Here is a 24333-nt window from a genome sequence, read left to right as displayed (position 1 = left end):
AGGTGACACCCTGGTGGAAAAGCACTTCCAGATGAAAGTGCTTCTTTTTTTCCCTTTTCTCCCCATCCAATCTTAAACAGTAAAAAGAAGGAAATGGCAATATTAGCTGGCTTTTTCTTACTCAGAATTCAAGGTGCATAAACAAGTGCCTTTTTACTGTCCCTATGATGCATAGCTCTGGCATTTGCTGATGTGTTAGCCTAACTAGGGAACATGCTCCTACTGAAATGCTCCTGCCCTCCTGGCCATTGGCGTTACAAATGCTCACTGAGACTGGGCTGATAGACAGTGTTGCAGCAGGGAGCTGAGGGTTTAGGAGTTCTTTAAGTCAGAGACAAAAATAAGAAGGCATGTTAATCTTTTCAGATAGATGCAATATGCTGTATAGCTTCCCAAATCTGAACACCCAGGTGAAGCCATGCAGATGCTAGGAAAGGAAAACAGTAAGACACTGCAGATATGTAACCATGCTCACTATTGCAGTGGAGAAAAGTCATGTCTGAGTGTTATCAGAGATGCAGTTACTGAATGGCTAAATGCAAAGTGACTTTGCTGCCTTGAACTTTTATGGAGGAAGAAACTCTCTCCTGTTGGTTTCCTCAGTCTATGTCCTAGTTATGCAGACTCTGTGCTAGAGGTCGGGATTTGAGCCAGCGTTTTGCAACTCCAGAAATCAAAGACTTGGCACTTTGACTCATTTGCAAGTACTGTATAATGAGCTTTGAGAATTCCTCTTTAGTCTGTGTTTGCTCTCATAAGGAGTTGTGTAGTCCGTGTATATTAGGGCAGCATAAATGACAGATGAGTCAAAGCCTTTTTCAGTCGCTTTTCTTTTGAACCTGAAAAAGGATTGTCTAACTTGACTGTCTGTACTCTCCTGAAATTAATTAGAGCTTTACTTCCACTACTTTGAGTCTCAGTGAAAATTCATTTCTTACTCATCGTGATGACAGTTAAGTTTCTTAAACAATATTGATCAGTAAGTTCAGCACTTTCTGCTTCCCCCAAAAAATTCAAAGGTGAGAGTTTGGGTTCCTTCCTAACCATTTCCAGGGTCTAGGAAGGTAACTAAAATCCTGAAGCTAGCAGAAAAATCTGCACAGAACTCTGATTCAGCCTTGTTGAGTGAGGAAGAGACACATCCACTAAGCTGAAGACTACAAAACCAAGACACATCATAAGCAAAGTATGCTTCAAGGCTCGCTTTATGAGCCTTCCAGCTGTGTGGGATAGACATTGATAGGGTTTTGTTCTAATTTGCCTTATTTTGAAAACTTTTTCTAAATTTTGAGGTGGATTTCAGACATCAGTTTTGATCTGATATTGTTCTAATTCCATATGGAGTCAGCAGGAGCTTCAGGTCATGAAATGATCATAAACCAAACTCACCAGAGTGACCAGTTGCAATGGAAAATATAATGGTCCTACCAGGGAAGGGAATGAGGTGACTCCTTGGGACTCAGAAAAGCAGCTTTGGTACCAAGCTTCTAGTGTGACAGCAACACATCACTTCTCCAGTGCTTAAGTTACCCTTGCTCCACAGGGAGGATATTTCCTTACTCTGAAGGATATTATCTGAGATACTTGGCAAGTAAATGACCTTGTGAATGCTGACTCTTGCAACTGACTAAGGTTACCCTTCTCTCCAGCGTAACTGTGACTGCAGGTCTCTGGTGTGGTAACAACATTTTCTGGCCTAATCTCAAAATCACGGCCAAAAGTGCCAGACTTGAAATCTTGGTAAGGAGCGATGGTGTGACTGTGTGCCTGCGTAGAGTTCTAGAACTGTAGCTGCATCGCACCTTGATATTCCTGTAGATGGCGGTAGTATGTGTTCTGGACATGGGACACTCCTAAAGTGATGTGCTTTGCCTTGTGAAAAATGGTGCAGTTACAACTCTTGCAGCAATGAGAAATATTTTCTTGGAGCTCTGCTTTAGGACTTGCAGCAAATCATGTGATTGCCTGCTGAACACCAACCAAAACAGCCCCTTCCTGAAGATCCTTACAAAAGGAAAGTAGGAACTCTGATAGGAGCAAGGGCTGTCTGAAAGGTGAGGAGTGAGAACAAAACCTGAGCAAGATATTTGGGCCAGTAAAATGCAGGCTGCTTCTTGCTAGGCCATTATTCAAGGTTAGCTACTTCTGAATAGTGGGGGAAGTCACACAAACTAGTGCCTCTTCATGTCCAATTTCTTTAACAATTGACAAACTGAAGACAAACACAGGCTACAAAAAAGTTGTGCTGGTTGTAATGCTAAATACCAACAGCTTCCTAGGAGTATTGTAGTACAGCTAAACAAGAGCAGGGGGGAAGTACAAAGCTGTTGTTGCTATCCTTTTATGTGTGTTTGTATGTACACATAGTACTTTAATTTGCATATAACAGCATATGTATAATTTCTGGGACAACATTTGGGCTTTAAATTCGACAAACTTTTTTGGATTTGAGTTTGTTCACTGGATGGATCCTCACAAAGAGCCAGCCCCACTGTTAAAGAGCTCATCAGTTCTGCCTGACAATTTCGGCTTTTGGTGAAAGCAGCAGGAATTAATATTGTCATCTTACCTGATGTGACTCCAGTTTAAAATGAAATAATTGATTGAAAGATTGATTTCTTACAATTAGAAATTAGGTTCTGCTATTTTAAAATCTAGTTGTATATCTGGTCAGTTTTGATGATATACCCCTGCTGGTGATCATTTAGAATGAAATAGAGGACTCAGTGCTTAAATACTTACTATAAGATCTATTCCTGCGGAAATCTTGCTTTGCATGGTTGCTGTCTCTCTTGCCTATCATCCTCTTAGGTCCTGTATAGTAATCAGCATAAACTATACTTTCTTCCACATGTCTTTTAAAATGCCTTTTGTTATGAAGGCAGACTCAAGAGGAGCACTTGATGGAGATGACACTGTCAGCTCTGCTGTATAATGGAGGAGAAAAATGGGGAAAGGAAGGATTTGAATCTTGACTTCTTATGGCTGAATAGAAACAAACAATTTTGGGGAAGAAAAACCTTCTGGAGACCTTGAGCTAGAAGTAAGCTCTTTGCACTATGAAGTGTTCAAGCTATAAAGTATAAATGGAGACTTTTTATTTTTAAAAGCTAAGCAGATTTATATTCTCCCATCTCAAAAGAGACCCAAGTGCCAAATCTGCACATTTGATTGTAGAATAATGGTAGAAAACTACTTGTATGTGAACTTAAGATATGATCACAAGGGGGAGGTGGGGAATGTAGCAAATCTATCTAGAGCATACTCTCCTCTAGCAAGAAAACAAGATAAATCCTGAGCATAGATGCTTAATAGCTCATATTAAGAAAAAAAGGTGAAAATTCTAATCAGTACTAATCTGAATCCTCAAAGCTGCGCATGACAAAGAAATTTACCCTATTTAGATCTCATCAAAATCTTTTCACTTCCCACCAGGAAAAAATGTGATTCTGATCATCAGCAACCTCTATTAAATTTTAGTTTTGTGCTATTATATTTGTCATTTTATGAGCTGGTGCTCAGTGCAGAAATAGAAATATTAATGCATGCTGATGCTTTATTGGATCTAGCATACAAAGGAGCAGCTCAAGAGGTAGAGGTATCTGGCAGGCTGCCATTTAGAGATGAGAAAATAATTCAAATACGATAAGAAAGTTACAAATAACCTGTATATGAGAGGAGTAAAATTCTTGTCTTCATTAATACCTTGCTATTTCTGGGTTACTCCAAGTCCACTGAGTGTATTTTGAAAAATGTACATGCTCAGTTGAATGAAAGTTTGTTTTTTAACTGTAGTGTAATTGCCAGAAATGAATTTTGCTCCTTGGTGGGGATGGACTGAAATAACTTCAGCTGCTCAGGTTTCAGAATTGCCTGGTTACTTCTGGGCTTCCATGTAACTGATGCAAAACATAGATAATGGGCTGGGCTGGGGGCAAAGAGGGGTGAAGGTTATTCATAGATCAGTTCTGAATGTGTGTTTATTTGTACTCTTGGCAGTTATAGCAGTCACTGCTGCTTGCTAGGGATTTTGTTTCCCTGGGAGAGGAGGCCATCAGAAAAACAAACTCACTGCCACTGGTACAGCTTGTCTGCTAACAAGACAAAGCGAGATTGTTCTGAGAAATGATGCCTTTATAACAAGCACTTACGTTACTCCTGAAACATGGCACTTCACTAACTCTTCTCTGAACAAACTTCACAACCAGCTATTTACACATACCTGGACAGCTGGTGAGAAAAATTGTACTGTTAACCACCAGGAAAAAACAAGACTCCAAATAAGTTTGTTAGAGGAGGTCTGTATTCCCTGTAAGGTAAAGTGTTTGGTGTTGTGTTGTGTGGGTTTTTTTTTTTAATTAAACACACAAATAAAAAAGCCTTGACTTGAATTTAACCAGCATATATTGCAAACTTTAAGAGAATTAAAAATTAGTATGAGATGGTAGCTAATTCAAAAGCAAGGAAAGGATGGAAAAATGTAATGCCATCCTTTAAGCGACAACACAGATTGCTGAACTTTTGGTTCTATAGTATCTTCTCCCAGTATCAAATCTAATCTATCTACTTAAGTATTCACAAATGCACTACCTCCTGTTTACTAAGCTGCACCGGTGTTCAGCACAGTCTCCATAAACTGAGCCCCTCGAGCTGTGCTGCATCCAGGTGAATGATGCCTGTGCACCACAGGCAGTCATGTCAGCAGCTGCAGTGGGAAAAGCTGTGACAGCTGGCAGGGATGGGTTTCACAGCTGAACACTTAGTTACCTTGAGCATCACTCAACCAAGCTCACTTCAGTGGAAACAACAGTGAGCTTTTTTTCAGTCCATGCAAAATCCTGGCATGTAGGCAAATTCCAAGTGTCACCCGTTCTGCAGATCTACAGTAGCTTGGATCACACTGCTCAGTGCTGCTGTTCCAGTGCAGGGATGATGGAGCAGCTGCTGGGTGCTTTGAAGGCTCTTTGCCAGTGTTCTGCTGTTCCACACCATGGTGGTGGTTGAGAAGGAGGTGAAGAAATGGGGTGGGGAGAACCGATCAAGAACTACAGCTAGGAGGAAAGGATGGGAGGTGTGTGTAAAGCTGAGAGAGGACTACAAGTGTTGCTGTAATGCCATAATTAGCATTACAGTTGTTAATTTAGGGCAAACATGCCTTTCTGGTGCCAGAAAACCCTGTCCTCTATCACCTGTGTAAATGTTTCTAGAAAAACAAAGCTTTCTTGTGGAAGAGATGCCTGTTTAAAGTTTTCATCAGAAATGTTGTTATCAAATTGTCAGTTCGAAGTTGCATTGCTGTGCCCAGGGTGCTATGATTCCTGTGTTATCCATATGATGAAGCTCTCCAGAAACAACCTCATCTATGACTTGTTTCTACTTCATTGCAGACCTGATACCTTCCAGGTTTGCTAACTTGTTACAACTAACAAATTGTGGGAAGTACTGAAAATAGCTTGTGGGGAAGGAAAAGGGAAACAAAGGAGACAATTTTCCAAAGTAGAACTTCTGCAGAACCGAGGAGGTATGTTCTGGAAGTTTGCTTTTATCATGTTTCTAGAGACAAATAGTGTAGGGTTGGGGAAAGGTATGGCTTACAAGATTGTAAAAAAAAAAAATTGTATCCTCATTCTCCTATATGTCTGAACAGAAATTCTTGTACGTAAGTCTCTCTGGGGAAAAAAAAAAAAAGACAACTTAGAAATTTATTGATGTCTTTTTGCTTCTACTATAAGAAATGTCATTTACTAGATAACGTTTCTTTAACACAATGTAGTGCTTTACTTATGATGGTGAAGCATGTCCGTTGGTAGCTCAGTTGTTTTTACTGTATGAAAAAGTGAAACTATTTTGGTAAATGAGAGCCATTAAGGTGTTTTTAATCTGTGAACAATATTTGCCTCAGGAACTTTCTTTCATGTGTGTAGATTTGCTGTGGACAGGAGTTATAAGGTGCTTTTTAGCTGTTGTCAATCTACTGTTTAAATTGCTCTTTCTCTGTAATTTCCTTTTTGTGGGTCTGGGAATTCTTAGTCTGGTTTTCTAAGGAAACAAGGTTTATGCAATCATGTGATTTGGACATGGACATATACCTGTCTGTCCTGCTGTGGCAGCATTTAACCCACTAGCAAATTTTAACCAAATTAGAGAGCAGCAGCAGTCTCCAAGCAACTTATAGTCATACAAATTCATTAAAATCAAGAGCCCATCACAGAGGAGAAAGAGGCTTTAGGAGCGTCCCTAACAAGGGAAAGCCCTTCTACTGAGGACTCAACTCTTACAAGACACAAGAGGAGCTAGGTCATGAGTATCTCAAATCCAAGAAAATATTCACTTAGAATTCACACCTGGTTTGCTACCAGTGGACTCAGCTCCCAGACAAAATCCATAACACACCAGGCTCCATTAGCTTCTCTACTCAAACTATTTTTTTCATATGAGACCTTGGTCAAGGGGAAGCTAGATCCAAATGCTGCCTGTGCATTACTAATACCCTGTGTAGTTAGAAATATCTGGATTAAGCATGAAGAAATAATGACAAAAATGCTGCATTTTGTGATTAATTAAGCTTTCAGTTGACACTTTGCGACATAACAAATAGAAGTGCACAAAAAGCATTTATAGAGCACTTTATTAATTGCTCTGTTTCTGGGAAATCTGTTTGGAAAGTCACCTGCTAGTGTTTCGGTCTCCCCTTCTTTGCAACATTGTGCGGCTTTTTCACCTCTAGTGAAGTTTAATCAACATAAAAAAGTGGTAGGCATTCCAGGTCACAGGCATTGTGCTGACTCAAACATTTTTGAGTGCTTTTGGTGGACCAAAATACACTTTCCAAACCTTTCCTTGCTCTTCTTGGATGAACAAAGGTAGAAATATGGACTCCTTCCTGCACTTTGTGCATTGTTTTTGTCTTGATGGGAGTAATTTGTTGCTTTGTTTTTGCATAAACTGCAAATGAAATAATCCTTTTGGCATGTTCTTGATATTTACATTCTCATCCTGTTGTTCAGCAATCTGATAGTTCTGAAGAAAATAACTGGTGGACCACTGTGATTAATGTTGAGCTGCTGGGTCTTATTTTCCTGAAATGTTAAATGCTTTTTTCATTACAACAATCAAGTCAAAGAAAAGATGATACTTATAAAATGTTTAATGTCTTACAGTGTTATAGAGCTGATAATTGTGAAGTTTTCCTATATGCAAAACTAGAGTTTCTACTATTGTTGAGAAAACATCTATTATTTGTTGAGGAAAAGTTCTAAAAGGGAAAACTGAGAGCATATTCAGTTTTATACTTACAATATTTATACCTGAAGCAAAACTACTGTTCTTGCCTACCACCATAAGAAATCTTGTACACAGAAAACATTTCCTCTTCGTGTTGTTCACCTTCCAGTTACAGTACTGACGGAAGGTAAGAACATTGAGCTAGCAGTCACTTGGGTTCTTTAGTAGGTGGGGACTTTTTGAAGATCTGTCACCTATCTCTTGCTTCACTTAAATCTCTGGGCATGCACGAAAGTTGAGCTGAGACATTTTCATTCTGTCTATAGTTCCTTTGTGGTCACAAAAGACTGGAAGTGTCACAACTTGTGTCCCTCCAACAACGCTGCCAGTGCACCAGAGGCGAATGCAGGTAAACCACCGGAGTGGGACACTTCTCAGAGGTGCTACTAACTGCAGGTGATAATTGGGATTCAATAGCAAGTTAGAATCTGAAAGCTTTTTAACTGTGGTGCAATAGGATTACTTCAGCAGTGTTGAATTATTTCCACACACCCCCTCCGTGAGGACAGCCTTCTATTTTTTGCTGTTAGGGAAACCATACTGCCTGGAGAGATGTCTATATTAAGATGACATATTATATGCGGTTGGGAAATAGATTTGCATCTGATTGGCTTATTTTTAGAAGATTAGAGACTAACCAAATAAAAAAGTAGTTCTTCAAATGTCATTTCTTATGTTTAATGTACAAGTTGAAAAGGAAGGCTCTGCTAAGAGCTGTCTTCAAAGATGCTTAAAAATTTTCACAGGAATTGAATACAGGCAGAGAATGATGCCTGACCCCCAAATGCTCTCATAAAACTAAGTACTATGTGCAAAAGTATGCTCTTGGCTTCTGTAGCTCTTTACCTCCTGTTCTGTTTACAAGAATTTCTTTTGGCTAGCTTAAAAGAGCTGGCTGCCAATGGGAATATTAGTACAACAGGAGGGAGAACAACTGGAAAGACAAGATATGTTCTCTTGCAATCCCAGAGATGCTCTTTAAGCAAGGAGAGGGGCCTGAATTCTGCTGCCTTGGGCACAGTCTGCTGGGAAAGCAGCTACACTTGATGGGGGAGGCAGGGGCGGAAATCTATGAAGGCCTTTTAAGAGAAAGGGATAGGAGTAGGTTTGCACTGCCATCTTCAGCCCCAGGAAAAATGAAGCTCTTTGCCACATGTTCTGCCTGCAATACAGGGTATCTCAGTCTGCTTACAGCAGCCAGGGCAGAAACTCAGGCATGGGTATGCCAAAGAGCCTTGTACAAAAGGTGCTTCTAGTCCTCTTCATCCTGCGCTGAACCCACTCAGCAGTTGCATGGGAAGAGATGGAAGGATTTAATCTATACAGCAACTAGGGATGCTATGGAAAGAAAATGTATAATCCATCCAAGATATGGCAGGACAACAGAAATGTAGGAGGAATGTAACTAACAGGGAAGTAAGACCTGTGTTGGGGAGAGAGAAATCTGAAAAAATGAGGCTGCTTAGAGTCCTAAAAAGGAAAGTGAACAAAGAGCAGAGGAAGAGTCCGGGAGGAAAACAGAAGGAAATTCGGGACAATGTATCTCCAAGTCTGCATTTGAATTTTGAAAAATTGGTTGTGGTTTTCCCCTCAAACACAAACACCCCTTTCCTTAATGCAGTAACACAGTTTCACTGGTGGTCAGAAGACGTGTGATCTGGTAATGAAGTGCTTAAACAGCATTTGAGACTTTTCCATCAAGTAGAAATACATATCCACCAGAGAAGTTTGTTATTATTATTATTGGTTTAAATTGGTATGATTTTGTTTGTTTGTTTTGTATCTTCAGAAGTCTTTTAGTGACTTCTTAGAGAACATGGAGCATAATGTACTCTGAGGTTAGTGGGATATTTGCATTATTAACCGCTCCTGTTGCAATATCTAGAACAAACTTATTTCTTAGGAGTTTACAAAAGGGCTCTGCTGGAAAGCCCAAGTGTCTTAAAAGTACAGTAATGTTGCTTTACATAAAGCTGCACATGTCTGGAGATCTAGCTGCAGAATGAACCATCACATTACTGTCAAGCTGAATAGCTTTAAATACAAAATGCTGAATTTCCAAAAGCTGCTATCAGTAGCCTTTCTGTTTTAGGCACGATTAAACTGGTGTGCAACAGGCTGTCACTGAACATTTGTTTCACATTTTGCTGAATGAATGTAAGGCAGCTAAGATACCTCCCCTGCAGAGAGTAAAGAGGAACAAATTGGGAGCTGCTGCAGGGATTGAAAAGGAGAGGTGTGGGTTACCAGCAGTGTGTTCTACAGTGATGCTTCTGTGGGGATTGTGGGAGAAGGAAGCAAGATGCTGGAACTCACTGAAATTGCCAGAGCTCTTATATAAGTCATAAAAACAAACAAACTCTAAGCTGTTATCTATGTGGATTCTACTGCTAATAAGAGGAAGAAATACTAGTTCTCATTTGGTGTCTGTCTTGCAACTGGGAAAAGTTTGATAGCGGATTGATGTTCTCAGAAGACAAATCAATAATGGCTATAAGGAATGATGATCAGCCTCAGGAGTCTGGCTAAGCATAAAGCCTGTACAAACCGCATCTCTTAATCACCACTACTCTTGAATCTACTCCTCTAGCTGACTGTGTGGAACGGGCATCAAATCTGTTGGATAAAGGTATCTGATTTCTCTTGTTAACAATCCAGCACCCTTCACACCTCTAGGTCTACTTACCTAGGAACTCTGGTAAATGTCGTTGAGGAAAGATGGGCGAAATGTTCTGAAAAGAAAGATGGCATCAAAGTAAGCATGCTGTTGAGAAGTATTAAACTTGGGCTGATGAAATGTGCCTAAAATCTGTGCTGGAGACAGAAATCTTCTATCTACCAAACAGGATTAGCATAGTTCATGCCAGTGTAAGTGTATTTTGTCACATCAGTGTGCCTCTTCCTTCACCTCAATGAGTGAGGCAGCCATGATACCACAGCAAGGACAGACCTAGCTTCAGTTGTCATTCTTAAGCAGCTTTGCAGTCCAAAGTGCTAATAAATAGAAGATTGGTATTACTTTTTTATAATAAAGGTGTCTTTTGCAAAATCCTCCAAGCTTTCCTAGTCACTTGGTGTGGTGCAGCAGGGACCACACTGGAGGTGTCCGTACATCACTGAGGGGCCCCATCTAATGGATTAAGAACTCCTGTTCCAAATAGAAAAATGAGAGGATGCCTCAGGCCAGGCTTGCTCATGTTTCTGTGGCTTTGGAGATATTGAAATATCAAATGATAAACAGTCAGATTTCACTAAATACTATTACTGGTCAGGGTGTGGCCTCTTTTAGACACCCATCCTATTTGAGCCTGGTATTATACTTGGCAATTGAAATAACTCATCTTGAATAAAAGCTAAAACTTGGTTGTATCATACAGGGTGCTCATTTTGAATGAGAGCCCAGTTAGGGGTGTCTGAGCATTGAAACCTGAAGTCCAAAGTGCTGTAGTCACAGCAAAATTAAATTTGCTCACTTCCATCTGTAAAAACAGATCTTAAAATATTGGTGAAGCTATTTGAAACTGAAAATATCAACATTCAAAAATTTGTCTTTGGATATTTGTCTGAAAATTGATTTTATTGAATTTCTGTCTATACATATACGGACTTGATGAAGCTTTACCTTTATGTCAGCTGCTAAACCATGTCTGACCCACTTATTTTGTGTGGTGGCAACAGCAGGATTAGGAAAACTTAGTTCCAAGTAGGAAATAAAAATCAGTCAGGAACAAGATAGTTCCTTTCTCATTTTTAACGTATGAGGGCTTTTTTAATAGGTTTTGAAGGTATTTAATAGCTTCCCTCCTATTTTTAGGAAGATACATAGACATAACCATGATGAAAGCCTTCTGCAAAACTTGCATTTATACTTAACTGGTGCCCTTTCTCCTTGTGTTTCCAAAATGTCTCTTTGAATTAGAACATCACAATAGAGGCATAAGACTGCAAATGAGGATAGTATCCTAGGTAGACTGAACATGCTCTCTTCTCACTGTGCAGTTCAGCCAATGGTTTGTGCATCCATGCTTTTATTTACTCTTCCACCAATGTCTATATCAAAGCAATTATGGAGGCTTCTCCTTCCCTCTGATTGGTCTACATGATTCTCTATAATGCACTTAATTACTATGTTTAAAATTAGTGACTTCTGTAAGTAACTTAGGATATGTGGAGATAGACAGAATGTAGCAGAATGTATTCTGTGCTTTGTGTGACCTCCATTGAGTATAAACTCAAAGGAATGTACTGCTCTATCAAAAATCTAGCTGATTATCAGAAACTCAATTACAAACAGCAGCTGACCTGACAGTCAAGATGAACATTAGTTTGACCAGCAAAGCCTCAGAATATCCATTTACTGACAGTGCACATTGATGTCTAAATGTGATGCTGCAACCTGGTCAGATGCATCTTAAACTCAGATATCCTGGTAAGTGCTCCCAGGAAGGCTTGAAGCGGCTAAAAGTAAAACAGATGTAAGTAGGCAAAAGAGAACACTTCCCTAGGTAATGGGCGGGAAGGGGGGAGAAGGTGTTTGTGTTTGGTTTGGGTTTTTTTTTAATGCCTGCTAGTTGGAAAGCATCATGGATAGATTAAAGTGAACCTTTCAAAAATGCTCTCCTGCTTTCCATCTAAGAAAAAAAGTTGAACTTGTGAAAGGTGCTAGCTTGCAGGTGAATGCTTGGCTATAGATGTCAGCAGTCCGGACTGCTGACCAGCTGCTCTACTGGCTTGCAGGGAAATGGTTTCAGCAACACAACGCAGGTTACAGGTAATATTGATTCTTACCAGCATGAGGAAGTTGAGTGCTTTACTATTAAATCTCATGAACACTTGACTGAGAAAGTTTATTTGTCTAAAATTTAGGGAAATCCCTGTAGTGCGTACTGAGAATCCAAATTAGGGATTCCTATTGCAAAGAGCTCTTATGGCTTATATTTTGATGCCACATTTATTGCCATTGTTGATTACGGGATGGGAATAAAAGGAACAGTCACGAGTTGCTTAGAGTTAATGAATACATGGGTAATGTCATACAATTGTGTTATATTTTCATTAATGCGTTAGTATTATTTATTTCACTAGAAATTACTGAGTATGTGTCACAGCAGAAATAAAGGAAGGAGAAAACACCCATTACTGCACTGGTCTTTTTGCCTACACTAACAGGAATAATATGGCAGTTGTTCACAGAGCAGTAAACCTTACTGACAGTGTGTGTTCTGCACCTGATAGGCCGTGCTCGTGTACCCCTCAACCTTGGTAGTTCTCCTGATTTAATGTGCTAAGAGCATGAGGTGAAGGGGTCATTTTTCTTCTTCATTTGTAATGTTGTGCTCTTGTTACGATCTGAATGAACCTCCAGGCCGGCTGTGCTCGGCCTGATCCGAGGCCCCTCGAGGATGCACCTGCCCGCTGATCGGCGTGAAAAGGGCAGTGGCGCTCCCCGGCTGCTCCCGCTACCTGCCGGGAGCCGGTTCTTCGGCAGGAGCCGGAGAGAGTAAATTCGTCTCTTTGACTGAGAAACGCAGCCACGTAAAAAACGCGGAGAGCTGTCCCGAGGAGAAGCCGCTCCCTTCCAGCGGTTACCCCGAAGACGCACCGCCCGTTATATAACGCGTCCCGGGGAGCGCGGCAGCCGCGGCCGCCACGCAATTCGATACGTCTTCCCTCCGCCAGAGGCGGGCGGACACCGGCCTGGCAGCCCCTCTGGTCGGTGAGCCGGGATCCCCGAAACCAAACTTCCGCTCGCACAGCGGCCTCGGCACCGACCTCCGGCGGGAGGTGAGGGCAATGAACGGGCACCCGCTGGGCGCCAGCCTCGCCGCACCAGTGAGCGTGCGCAGCCGCGGGAGCGCATGCGTCTCCGCACCCCCGCCAGAGCGCTGAGCATGCGCGGAGGCGGGGGACGGGCAGCCTCCGAGGGAGGGCTGCTGGCGGCAGTGGGTAGCGGCGCATCCCGGCGGGCAGGGGCGAGGGGACGGCAGCGGCCCCATGTCCTGCCACGGCGCAACCCAGCGGGGGCTCCAGCGGCGGCCGAGTGGCGCCGGGGGCCGCCGCGCTGCCGGGCCGGCAGTGCCCAAGCCAGGCTGTGCCCCAGTTTGTGTCCAATCAGAGAGTGAAATGCGTGCACCGAGCGGGGCGGCAATGCGTAAACAAGCCCCGGGTAACTCCTCCGCCCCCCGCTTTCCTTTCCGCGCCGCTCCCGCCCGCTCCCCGCGCCGCCCCGCAGCCTCCCCCGCCGCCCGCCAACAACTCCGGCGAGGCGCGCGCTCCCGCCGCCCAACCGCCCTCCCCGCCCCCCGCCCGCCCAGCCGGCGCCGCCCGCGCTGCCACACGCACCCCACTCTCGCACACGCCCGCGGGTGCCCGTGGCCTCTCGAGGGGGAAGGTAAGGGGCCCGCCGAGCCGGCCGGCGGCAGAAGCGGGCGGGGGCCGCCGGGCAGGCAGGCGGCGGCGGGGTGTGGATGTGTGCGGGAGGGGGAATCATGTGTCATAACAAGTTGTTGAACGTGACATTGCTCTTGAACTGCGCTGCGGCGGCGGCGGGGAGCGGGGCCGCCAGGGGCAGGGGCCGCCGAGTAACTTTCTCCGCGAATTCTTCGCTAAGGAGGGAGCCGGGCAGGGCGGCGGTGCTGGCGGCCGCGGGGACGGCGGAGTGCGCTCGGGAGAGGCTGATGCTGTTCCCGATGCTCGCGGCTTCCTGAAGGGGACGGCGCGCAGCGCGGCTGGTGACGGACGCTTCGCGTCTGGCTGCTGCGGGAGCCGTTTCCACCCCGGGGAGGATTTTTCTAGCAAGGCGCCGGAGCGGCTAGTTAGCGATGTTCTGGTCCTGCCGGCAGTTATCCCCGGCTAATGTTCCGTGGCAGTTTGGCTTGCTTCCGTCGTGATTAGCTTCGCTTATTATGTAAGATGTCACTGGCGGAGGAGAGGCACAACTCCTCACTGTGGGGAGGGGGCGGGTGGCTGGGGACACCGGTCCGCCGTGCCTTCCCGCACCAGGTACCGGAGGAGAGGGAGCAGCCCGGCCCGGGCAGGGCGGGGAGCTCACCTCGCAGCCCGCCGGTCAAACACGGCAGTTCGTTTTACACGTGGGTTGGGTGTGTTTCCTAAACCTTGCCTTTGAGCAGAAACATAACCTGTTCTCGTTCCTCTCTACATGTCTGATTTCTTATTTTCTCAAAAAAAAAAAATCATCACGAAGTTTAAGAACTTGATTTTTGCTTCCTTTATGTGCATGTTCAGTATGTTAATGTGATCTGGAGACGATTGAATGAATCATCAGTTCCATGGAATAAAAGCAAGTGAATCATCACATACACACACACACACAACTGTGGGGGAGTATAGTTATTGCTGTAGATAGTGAAAGGTTAGTGTCAGTTTCTGGTACGCAATAGGATGTAAGAAATACAGACAGTGATCAGAAACCCACTAGGCTTCCTGGGGCTAGTTTGTGAGCTGTGAAAGTTTTGCAATACTCAATTTCTGTTTTCCTGGCTCAGTGGTTGAATGGTAACATTCTTGTGTATCAATTTGATACCCTTTATTTTAGCTAAATGCTTAAAAGGGGAATGTTAATGGTAAAATTTAAGTAACTCAGTTATTCAAAGTGTATTGATTTACAATAAAATTTTAACAAAAAACCTGCAATGGTATTGCACTGTGTCCATACCCTGAAGCCAGAGACAGATCCTAGATGCTTTTAATGTGAGATTTGTTTTGTTTATTTTTGTTAAACAAAAATCGTTAGTCTGTGTTATAGTAAAAATATATAACTACATGTTTGGAAAACAAACTAAGCTAGTTTATTTAATAAACACATTAGCGTTGTACCTAGGTAGACTTCCATTGCTGATCCTCTTGCCTGTTGCTGTTTTAAATGGAATTGAGGCTGAGTCCTGTATTTAGTTTTTCTTTCAACTTCGACTTGATTCCAAAGTGGAATTTCCATCCTCCATGTTTTCCTGATACATCTGTCTCTTCCTGCACAGAAGCAGAACTATGAATTTTACAAGATTTTTTTTTTGTCAGCATACCTGCCATTGTTGAGAAATTAAATCACTGTTTACAACAGGAAGGTAGTGCTTTACACATACTAGCACTTGGTTTTACAGTATAAAAGTATGTGCGGATCTTTGCATATCTCACTGGTAAACCATTCTTTGTCCTTTGGCATCAGATATCCTTTATCTTGCTGCCTGTGTTTTGTACCTCTAGTCATTCTCCAAACAGGAATAGAGAAATAAATCAGTCATGGAAAAGGGTTAGTTTGGGTATTGGTTAGTGTTGGGAGAGAGGGCATGTTACCATTTTTGCTTGTTTAGAACTGAGTGCACTGGCACTTCAAAACAAAGTTTATAACATTAATTACAGATTGGAACAACTAAGTGTGGGAACAATGTATTATTTCAGGGTTAACTGTGCGTCTTCTAACACTTCACTATAGGAAGGTTCTAAAGTCAACCAAGTTAAGACTGCATGCGACTGTGAACACATTGTGATAGAGATTCTCTTAAGTTAGGGATATTGAGTGGTCAGGTTAACAAACAGGAAAAAATACTGCTTTATTTGTGCATTTAAATCAACAGTCAAATAGCATTCATGTGTTTTTATTTAGTTTCCTTACCAAGAAGATAGAACATACAGTGTGTATGGCATTCTATGCACCCAGACCTCAGCTGAAAGCAGTAACACAAATAATACTGAAAGTGGACTCACCACTGTTCCAGTTGTTTTCTCCCACTCTGTATGCACTCTGGGCTTCAAAGTAGAAGTAAAAAATTCTAGGTTTCACTTTTAAGCCTGCAGAATGTGCAAAATAAAGTGACATAAAATGGATAGATTTAAGGTTGCTTCTGTGCAGCTCCATTTTTAGGATTGATAAGCAGATTACTGTAGGATGCACAGCAGAACTTTTAGAACAGTGGAGGACAATGCAGATAAAAGTGGAATGTCTGAGCTTTGTATCTTGTTTTTTGCTATGTTGAGATACATAGGCTCTGTTCTTAGCATGATAAATTTATAAATAAACATCAAATCTTACACTGCCTTTTATCAAAAAGGAAAAAAAAAAGAGGTGAAGTTATAACGTTTAGTTGAAATGAATAAATAGTGCTTTGTTCAAAAATTGTTCATTGCCTGCTTTTTAGAGTCTCTGCTCTGAAAGACAGGTGCCAACAGCATTTTCATATGTTCTTCCAGGTATCTCAACTGAAATGAATAGTTAAGTTCCCAATGCAAAAAAAAAAAAAAAAATAGATTCCTTCCTTTTGACAGGTTTTGCTTTAAAGACCCATTCTAGACAGCTGCAGCAGTCCCAAGCAAAGTTCTGAACTGTTCCTGTAGAAAGACATACTGTTCATGTCAGAAAGAATCCTTTCTTCAACTGCTGAAAACTTTGCACAAAGTACTTATTGGCCTGGGGCTTGTTTGCTCCCAAATCCTCCATTAAAAGTATTTGTTGCAGTTGTCTGGGAAGAAGTTTAATTTCTATTACTGGTCTCAATAAGTTTTTTGTTAAGAAAATAGTTAGAAAAAGTTAATACTATACCAAAGTATATTGCTTTGTATATTAGAGTTGCAGCTAATCTGTTCTTGAATGTTGGTGGGTAGTGCCTCAGACATTTCCTACAATGAAGCCTATTCCACTCATTATTGTGTTTTTCTCTTTACATTTTTCTAGTAAATGTAGTGTCATGAAAAGTACCAGCTTGTCAGATTTGGAGACTTTTGAGATCGAAGCCCTTAAGGAGCAGAGCAGGTGTAGCACTGGCAGTGAGCTCCACCCATGCTATGACTAGACTGTGTATATCTGGCTGTATGTGTGCACGTGGGAAATATCTGTGTTACTGTCTCTATCTTAATTATTGCTTATAAAATAAAAATTATCCACTGCTAAGTATAGGATACTCCTAAAATAAAAGATCTGTAGTGTTAGTTGAGCACTGTGATCTCAACAGCCGTCACTATTAGTTCTTACATGTGAAACAAATAATTTTGACTGGTTACCTAAAGCTGAAACCATTTATCCCATTATTAATAGTTCAATTCATGCATGTCTCAGCAGGTTTTCTAACATCTGGCTAAACTCTTTATTTGCAACTATGCATTGGTCATTTCTTTCCTATAATGGAATGATTTTCTTCCTTTGTTTGTCATTGTTTTATATGTGTTTTGAGGTTTGGCTGAAATTAAAAACAATCAATCAAACAAACAAACCCAACAAAACAACAACCACCACAAAAACAAACAAAACAAAACAAAAAACCCCAAACCTAAAAACCTGCTTATTTGCCATAATAATCCTATTTTCATAAAGCACCTAACTAGGAAAAGACGGGAAGACTTACTTTCTCAGAAGAGGTTAAAGATGAGAGTAGAAGTTGTTAGGAGGATCTTCACTTCCTTAGGCACTGTCGTATTGCTGACTGCAAAGAAGGAGGCACCAGGCTTTGAGTTGCTGCAATCTGCTATGGTTCGAGAACTTGTTTCCTATGTTGAGTCTTCACTGGCAGATGAGTTTGCCAATTGTTTTAAAGAGTGTACCACATGGGCATGGAGCAGGGACTGCTGAAGAACCAGGTCTCCACACCTGAGCGGGATGCCTTTGGTGACCCCTTGTGCACATTGTCAGTATTGGTTCTTCCACAAGGAAGGAAACTCACTTTGTACTCATAGCACTTCTACGCAAAGCAAATTTTTGTTAAAAAGAACCCTTCCTACGCACTAAATCACTAATGGAGATGTACCAAGAAATAGGGTTGGGACCTAAATGGTGAAGCTGTGTTTTTTCCGTCATTCATGGGTGTGATTGGTTCTATGCATATTATTGGTGGCAGCATTACAAAATTATTTTCAGACAAAGATACATTGTTTCTGGCAACTTTCTGGCAGTTATCTTCTTTCTCAGAAAACTAGGTCTCTGTGCTTGTGGATAGCAGATAGCTGAAATCAGTGAGTACAATCTGATACCAGCAGGGAGGCTTGTAGTTTGTAATTGCCGTAGAATTGCTTGCAACCCATTTATTATTCCCATCTTCCAAACTCCACCCTGCACACTTGTTTAGTTCACCTGTTGCAGCTTAGTTTTTGTATAATGAGCTCTTGGGGAACACATTGTCATTCATTCTGTATTTGTAAAATTTGCAGCACTTCAGTGTCCTGACTGATTTGGCTTCTGGTCTCTATGGAAATAAGTAATAAATAAGAGCTTTCATTTTAGATGTTTTTGACTGAATCTTTACTGTGTTTCTATGCCAGTGCAAAGAAAACAAAACAATTCTTCTGCAGTTTTAATAGAAGTTTGTCCAAAACCCAACACTGTAAGTAAAATATGACTCCAGATAGACAACAATATGAATGAAAGAGAATAACAAATCTAGATTCACATTTTTGTGACTCATGTGAAACTCCTGTGAGGGAGACCATGAATACCAACAAAAGAGCAAAATTAAGCCCTAAGAAAAATAATACTTTGGTTTTGTTTTGACATAGTTCAGCAGGAAAAATATCACAGGAATTCTCAAATGTGATGAACTTCTGTAAGGGACAGGTTGGTTGTAATTTTCTGAGAATGTTTTGTCCTTTCTTTAAAATAGATAGATAGATAGATGATAGATAGATAGATAGATAGATAGATAGATAGATAGATAGATAGATAGTGGTTTTCTTGTGTAGCCAAAACACTCTGTGGCACCCTGAGTAGAGATTTGTTCAGTTCTGGGCTTGGAATCACACGGTTCTTTTTCTACCTGAGCTATCATGGTTCCCTTCACAGAGATGAGGAGTTAGAGACAGCTTACATGGATTATTGAGAGGTGAGATTACTACAATTGACTTCTTCCATGAATAACTAAATGCGGTTATAACTTGATGACAGGGAGGCAATTTATCTTCACCCTGTGAGAGTGATTTCACATTGGCACTCTATCAGAGTATAGGAAATTTATGGATTTTCAGTGTGGTGTTATTTGGTACATTTATATTAATTTCTCTTTGCAATGGTCTTCAAAAGCATTAATGTTCATGGATTACTTTTTCAGGACTAATATAGTTGTTATGTAGCAATTTCAGACAGTACTAATGAATTCTATTCTACCGAAACAAGAAAATACCCAACTTAGTTTGCAAGAGCTGTGAACCAGTAGTTGTATGATCATATAGATGATGAAAGAGTAAAATGTGTTTCCCAGTGGCTGCTGCTGACAAATTCATTTGCAGAAGTAAATAGCTGAGATTTCTCTCTAGAACTATAAAATGAAACATTTTAATATGCATTAACATTTATATTTTTATAAGATTTTGTAACATCATATAGGAAATCAAGGTATTTTAGTATGTATTAATACAGGTAGTATGTGTGTACGGGTACACACTGGGATTAATTCTTGTTTTCATCTGCCTATAGACATTTCATTTTTGTTTTCAGTCATTTTAAAATGGTGATAATTTATGTAAATAAGAGCTTTTAAAAAGAAGCCCTAAGACAAGAACATAAAATGTATTCTGCCCCAGTTAGTTTGTAGCTTTCACTGAGTGTCCTAACCCATGAAAAAGTTCCTGTTATGTAACAGTCTTAATTTCCAGTCTTGGCATTCTTCTAATCCCTGCATTTTTCATAGTCTGTGAATTTCTGATGCAGAAAGGAAGTACCTGCAGATTGAAATTCCTTCTATGGCCATAATTCCTATTTTAGCTTTGTCAGTACAGTGATAGCACTTATGGGCCTTGATCAGTAGCAGGGCTTGATTTATAAAAGCAGCTCTCCAAGTCATAACATGAAGTCTCCTCAGCAATCACTGACGTGATTATACAGTATAACACTGATGACGTGACCTATAACAAAATATTAATTTTCTGATTTGAAGCTCTACATAGAAGAAAGAAAAGGTACTGGTATTCCTTTTGATAGCAGAAGATTTCACGTTGCGCTTCCTAGTTCTGGTTCTTCTTTTTACCGATACTGGAAAGATATCACCTTATTAATTACGATTGGAAAATCTGTGTATTACATTATTCCAATATGTGTTCAAAATCCCCGAAAGATAAATTATCACCTTTTTTTTTTTTTTTGTGATGTAAAATGTGTCAGTGTTATCTGTTTATGTAAGTTTCTTAGACAGAATTTTTCAGATGACTTTTTGCATTGTGTTACGTCTATTAAAATCTTTGTGTACTAACAAAGCACATTAAAGTAATAGAATCCAAAAATTAAACAGGCTGGTGCAAAAGTAATTGCGGGTTTGGACCACGAATTTTAAATCATTATAACTAGGCTCAAACACATTTTTATTAATCAAAATAGGAACCATTACAATCATCACATTTTTTGCCAACATAAGTTTGTTTATTGCTGTAGCATAAAAATCTGTGCTTTGGGATTCTGTGAACTCTTGGGAGGCACTTTCTGCATCCTGCTGGTTGTGGAAGCACTTCCCCTGCAAAAAGTTGTCAAGATGCTTGAAGAAGTGGTAGTTGTTTGGCAAGTGGTCAGGGGAATATGGTAGATGAGGCAAAACTTCATAGTCCAATTTGTTCAACTTTTGAAGTGTTGGTTGTGCGACGTGCAGTTGGGCATTGTTGTGGAGAAGAATTGAACCCTTTTGGTTGACCAATGCCGGCTGCAGACTTTGCAGTTTTCAGTGCATCGCATCGGTTTGCTGAGCAGACTTCTCAGATGGAATGGTTTCATATTCAGAAAGCTGGAGTGGATCAGACTGGCAGCAGACCACCAAACAGTGACCATGACCTTTTTTTGTGCAAGTTTGGCTTTGGGAGGAGCTTTGGAGGTTCTTCTCGGTCCAGCCACTGAGCTGGTCATCACCAGTTGTTGCACACAATCCACTTTTTGTCGCACGTCACAATCCGATCAAGAAATGGTTTGTTGTTGTTGCATAGAGTAAGAAAGATGACACTTCAAAAATGATGAATTTTTGGATTTCCAGTCAGCTCATGAGGCACCCACTGATCAAGCTTTTTCACCTTTCCAATTTGCTTCAAATGCCAAACTACCATAGAATGGTCAATGTTGAGTTCTTTGGCAACTTCTTGTGTAGTTGTAAGAGGATGAGCTTCGATGATTGCTCTCAATAGGTCATTGTCAACTTCTGGTGGCCGGCGACTATGCTCCTCATCTTCAAGGCTCTTGTCTCCTTTGCGGAACTTCTTGGACCACCACTGCACTGTACGTTCATTAGCAGTTCTTGGGCTAAAGGCGCTGTCGATGTTGTGAGTTGTCTCCACTGCTTTATGACCCATTTTGAACTTTAATAAGAAAATTGCTCAAATTTTATTTTTGTCTAATGTGATTTCCATAGTCCAAAATAAATATAAAATAAACAGCAAGTAATGTCAGTAGCAAGAAACATAAAACAAGAAAAGCTCATTAAAATTATGTATAACATAACCACATTTATGTAAGAATGTATTCCAATATCAAAGGGCAAATTTCAACAATGCAAAACCAGTGATTCCTTTTGCACAAACCTAATATTAAGAAGATAGATTTCAGGGCTAGTTACTACTGATCAGACCTGACAGACAGATAAATTCTCTCTACCACAAAAAAGCAGTTGATCTTGAGATAAAAGTCTTGAGTGATTCTTAGAGAAGCACCACCAGTAATTAAAGCAAGTGCAATTATATTTATTTCCTCCCTCAAGAAGAATAATAATGGAATATGTAAGAAACCAGGCTCTTGATTAATTTCATAATGAAAACACAGTTCTTTTTTCAGATGAAAGACCAGCTCTTAAATAGCGAATGTGTGGATTGAATGAAGTTAAAGATGTTTCTTTCATTCATGGTTTTATAAAATTGTTATTTACGTCTTTGAAGAATCATCAGACTAGCTGCTGAGAGAAAAGATCCTTTATATGATATAAATGATATTTTGACTAAGTACTCTTGGTTGATTCTGGCTGTAGAATTTCTCTGCATACAAAGTAATTTTGAAGAGCTGCTTAATCAAACCAATATTTTTCAGCTTTCCATCTTAACTCTTTTGATATATCATAAATGAAGTAAATTTTCATGCTTTCATGCTAAATATGTATTTACCAAAATTTGCAAATGTTTTGTGTGGACAATGATCACAGAATGCAAATGGATTTATTTGAAGTAGAGTACTCGGTGACAGTTGGTACCTCACACAGGCAAGTGTTAAAATCTGCTATTGATGTGTAACTTTTGTGAATTCATTGCTGAAAATATAGAATGTAAATTTACGTGGGATTAGTCTACAATTCAAAATTTCCATTGATTGCAGAGGAGCTTTCCCAGTGAATTCAGTAGGAAGCTGGATGAAACCAATGACAAACATGTAACAGAGGCACTTTTCTGTAACATCTGGTTTCTCAAGGTATAATAGTTCTTATTACATCAACTAATACAATTAGGAAAACCACATGAACTCTTGGGCATACAGTCCCTTCTTCAGGTCTCAAACAACAGCAGCAAACCTTGAACCAAGGGTTTGGTTTCATAAGGCACCTGTAGGTACTACTACTGAACAGGGGAAGTACTGCTACTGTCTCTAATGCTGACTGAGCCCTGGCAGTCATTGAACCCCAAAATAAATTAAGTTTAGCTTACCCAGCAAGAACCTAATAAAACGCAGTTTTCTGCTGGGCCAATGTGTTAAATGGACAAGCTCCTGAGCGGTGCTTTCCTTTTCTGGTACAACTGGTCCATTAGATCGGCTCTGCTGTTCAGTTAACTGTACATTTAGGACTGCTTTGAGTTTATTGTAATTATGGCAATCAAATAGGTAATTTGTGGGAAATAGTGTGGTTACCATCTGTAAAACAAAGGGAATATTATTATGGGGAGAAGGTGTGAGTTAGTGCTCCATCACAGGCATAAAGGAAATGGGTCATTACCATCAGAAGACTGAAGACTTTAGCTGGAGTGTCATCATGCGGTAGAGACAGTATCACCACTAAGTCTCTCATTTTTCCTATCTACAAGATCTGTGAATCATTGTTTCCAGGTTTGACTTAGTGATCAGGACTGAGAAGAGAGAGGTGAAATCTTCTGGTGAAAACTGTTCTCACGGAATTCGTTCTGGCGCCTAGACATCCTGCTACTATGTGTGCAATTACATTGACAGAAGAACAGTATGAATAGAACAGTGCACATTAAGAAAGCAGTTCGCTAATATTTATGTAATGTAATCTCTGGTCTTCCTTTCTTGGATAGTTACCAGACTGCTGCACTAGAAATGGGTTTGGGTCACATGGAGTTACTGGAGCAAGTTTGATGTTCTCTGGTTGTGGAGTAGTAGGTGCAGACTCTGCATCTGACTTCTTTCTTGGCAGTAGAGAACCTGCCCTGCTTTCCCTACCTAACTGTCCTATACCTAGATTTCTCAAGCATCTTTAATATATAAAGAATATTTGCAAAGATCTGCTGAACATTGGGCCTTTGGATTTACAGTTTCCATCTCTTTGGGTGGGGAGTTAATATGTGATAACATTGATAGACAATGTGCTGGCAAAATAAATTTCCTATATTTCTTACCAGTGATGATAGCAGTTTACTATGTCATTTTTACTGCATATTTTCCAAGGAAGTGTCTTGGGTCTCGGGAATCCAAGATAGAATCCATAAAAATAAAAATAGTTTAGAATTTAGCCTTAGCTGATGAAAACTGCTGTAACATAAACTTCAGTTGATCTATTTGACTTCATGCCAATATTTAACATGGCTGTAGATAGAGGATAGCCTAACCACAAGTACTGCTTGTACTTACCATAGTTAAGTTACCATAGAGCTTGTCTTGAATTACTCATAAAATTGTCGGGCTTTAAATAATTCCGAGAACAAGATTAGGGAAAAGTTGTCATTTTGCCCAGTCAAACAATTTTTTGTAACCTTATCATTATGCCGTGACTTCAAATTTGACTTCATTATTGCCCTTGTGTTATGAATGTATTTTTTCTTGTTCTTTTGAAAATAGAAGTGTTTGAACTAAGTATAAGCCTTTGAGAAAGAAAAAAAATCTAAGTTTATGTATGTTCTTAGAAGAGACTGGTGCGAGTTTGGCAG

General features: G+C 40.6%; 1 protein-coding gene across 3 annotated transcripts in view; it reads left to right on the top strand.

Annotated features, from left to right (window-relative positions):
• Positions 1 to 13586: 13586 nt before the first annotated feature.
• PCGF5 (polycomb group ring finger 5) overlaps positions 13587 to 24333 on the top strand; it is a 71289-nt gene continuing 60542 nt past the window's right edge. For all 3 annotated transcript variants that reach the window (XM_065843217.2, XM_065843219.2, XM_065843215.2), the window contains exon 1: positions 13587 to 13675. The gene's annotated coding sequence lies outside the window, so the exon portion shown is untranslated. The remainder of the gene's footprint in view (positions 13676 to 24333) is intronic.

Source organism: Patagioenas fasciata, chromosome 8 (genome assembly GCF_037038585.1).
Source record: "Patagioenas fasciata isolate bPatFas1 chromosome 8, bPatFas1.hap1, whole genome shotgun sequence".
NCBI lineage: Eukaryota > Metazoa > Chordata > Aves > Columbiformes > Columbidae > Patagioenas > Patagioenas fasciata.
Note: the sequence above shows the minus strand (reverse complement) of the source record. Positions and strands in the feature narration are given on the sequence as shown.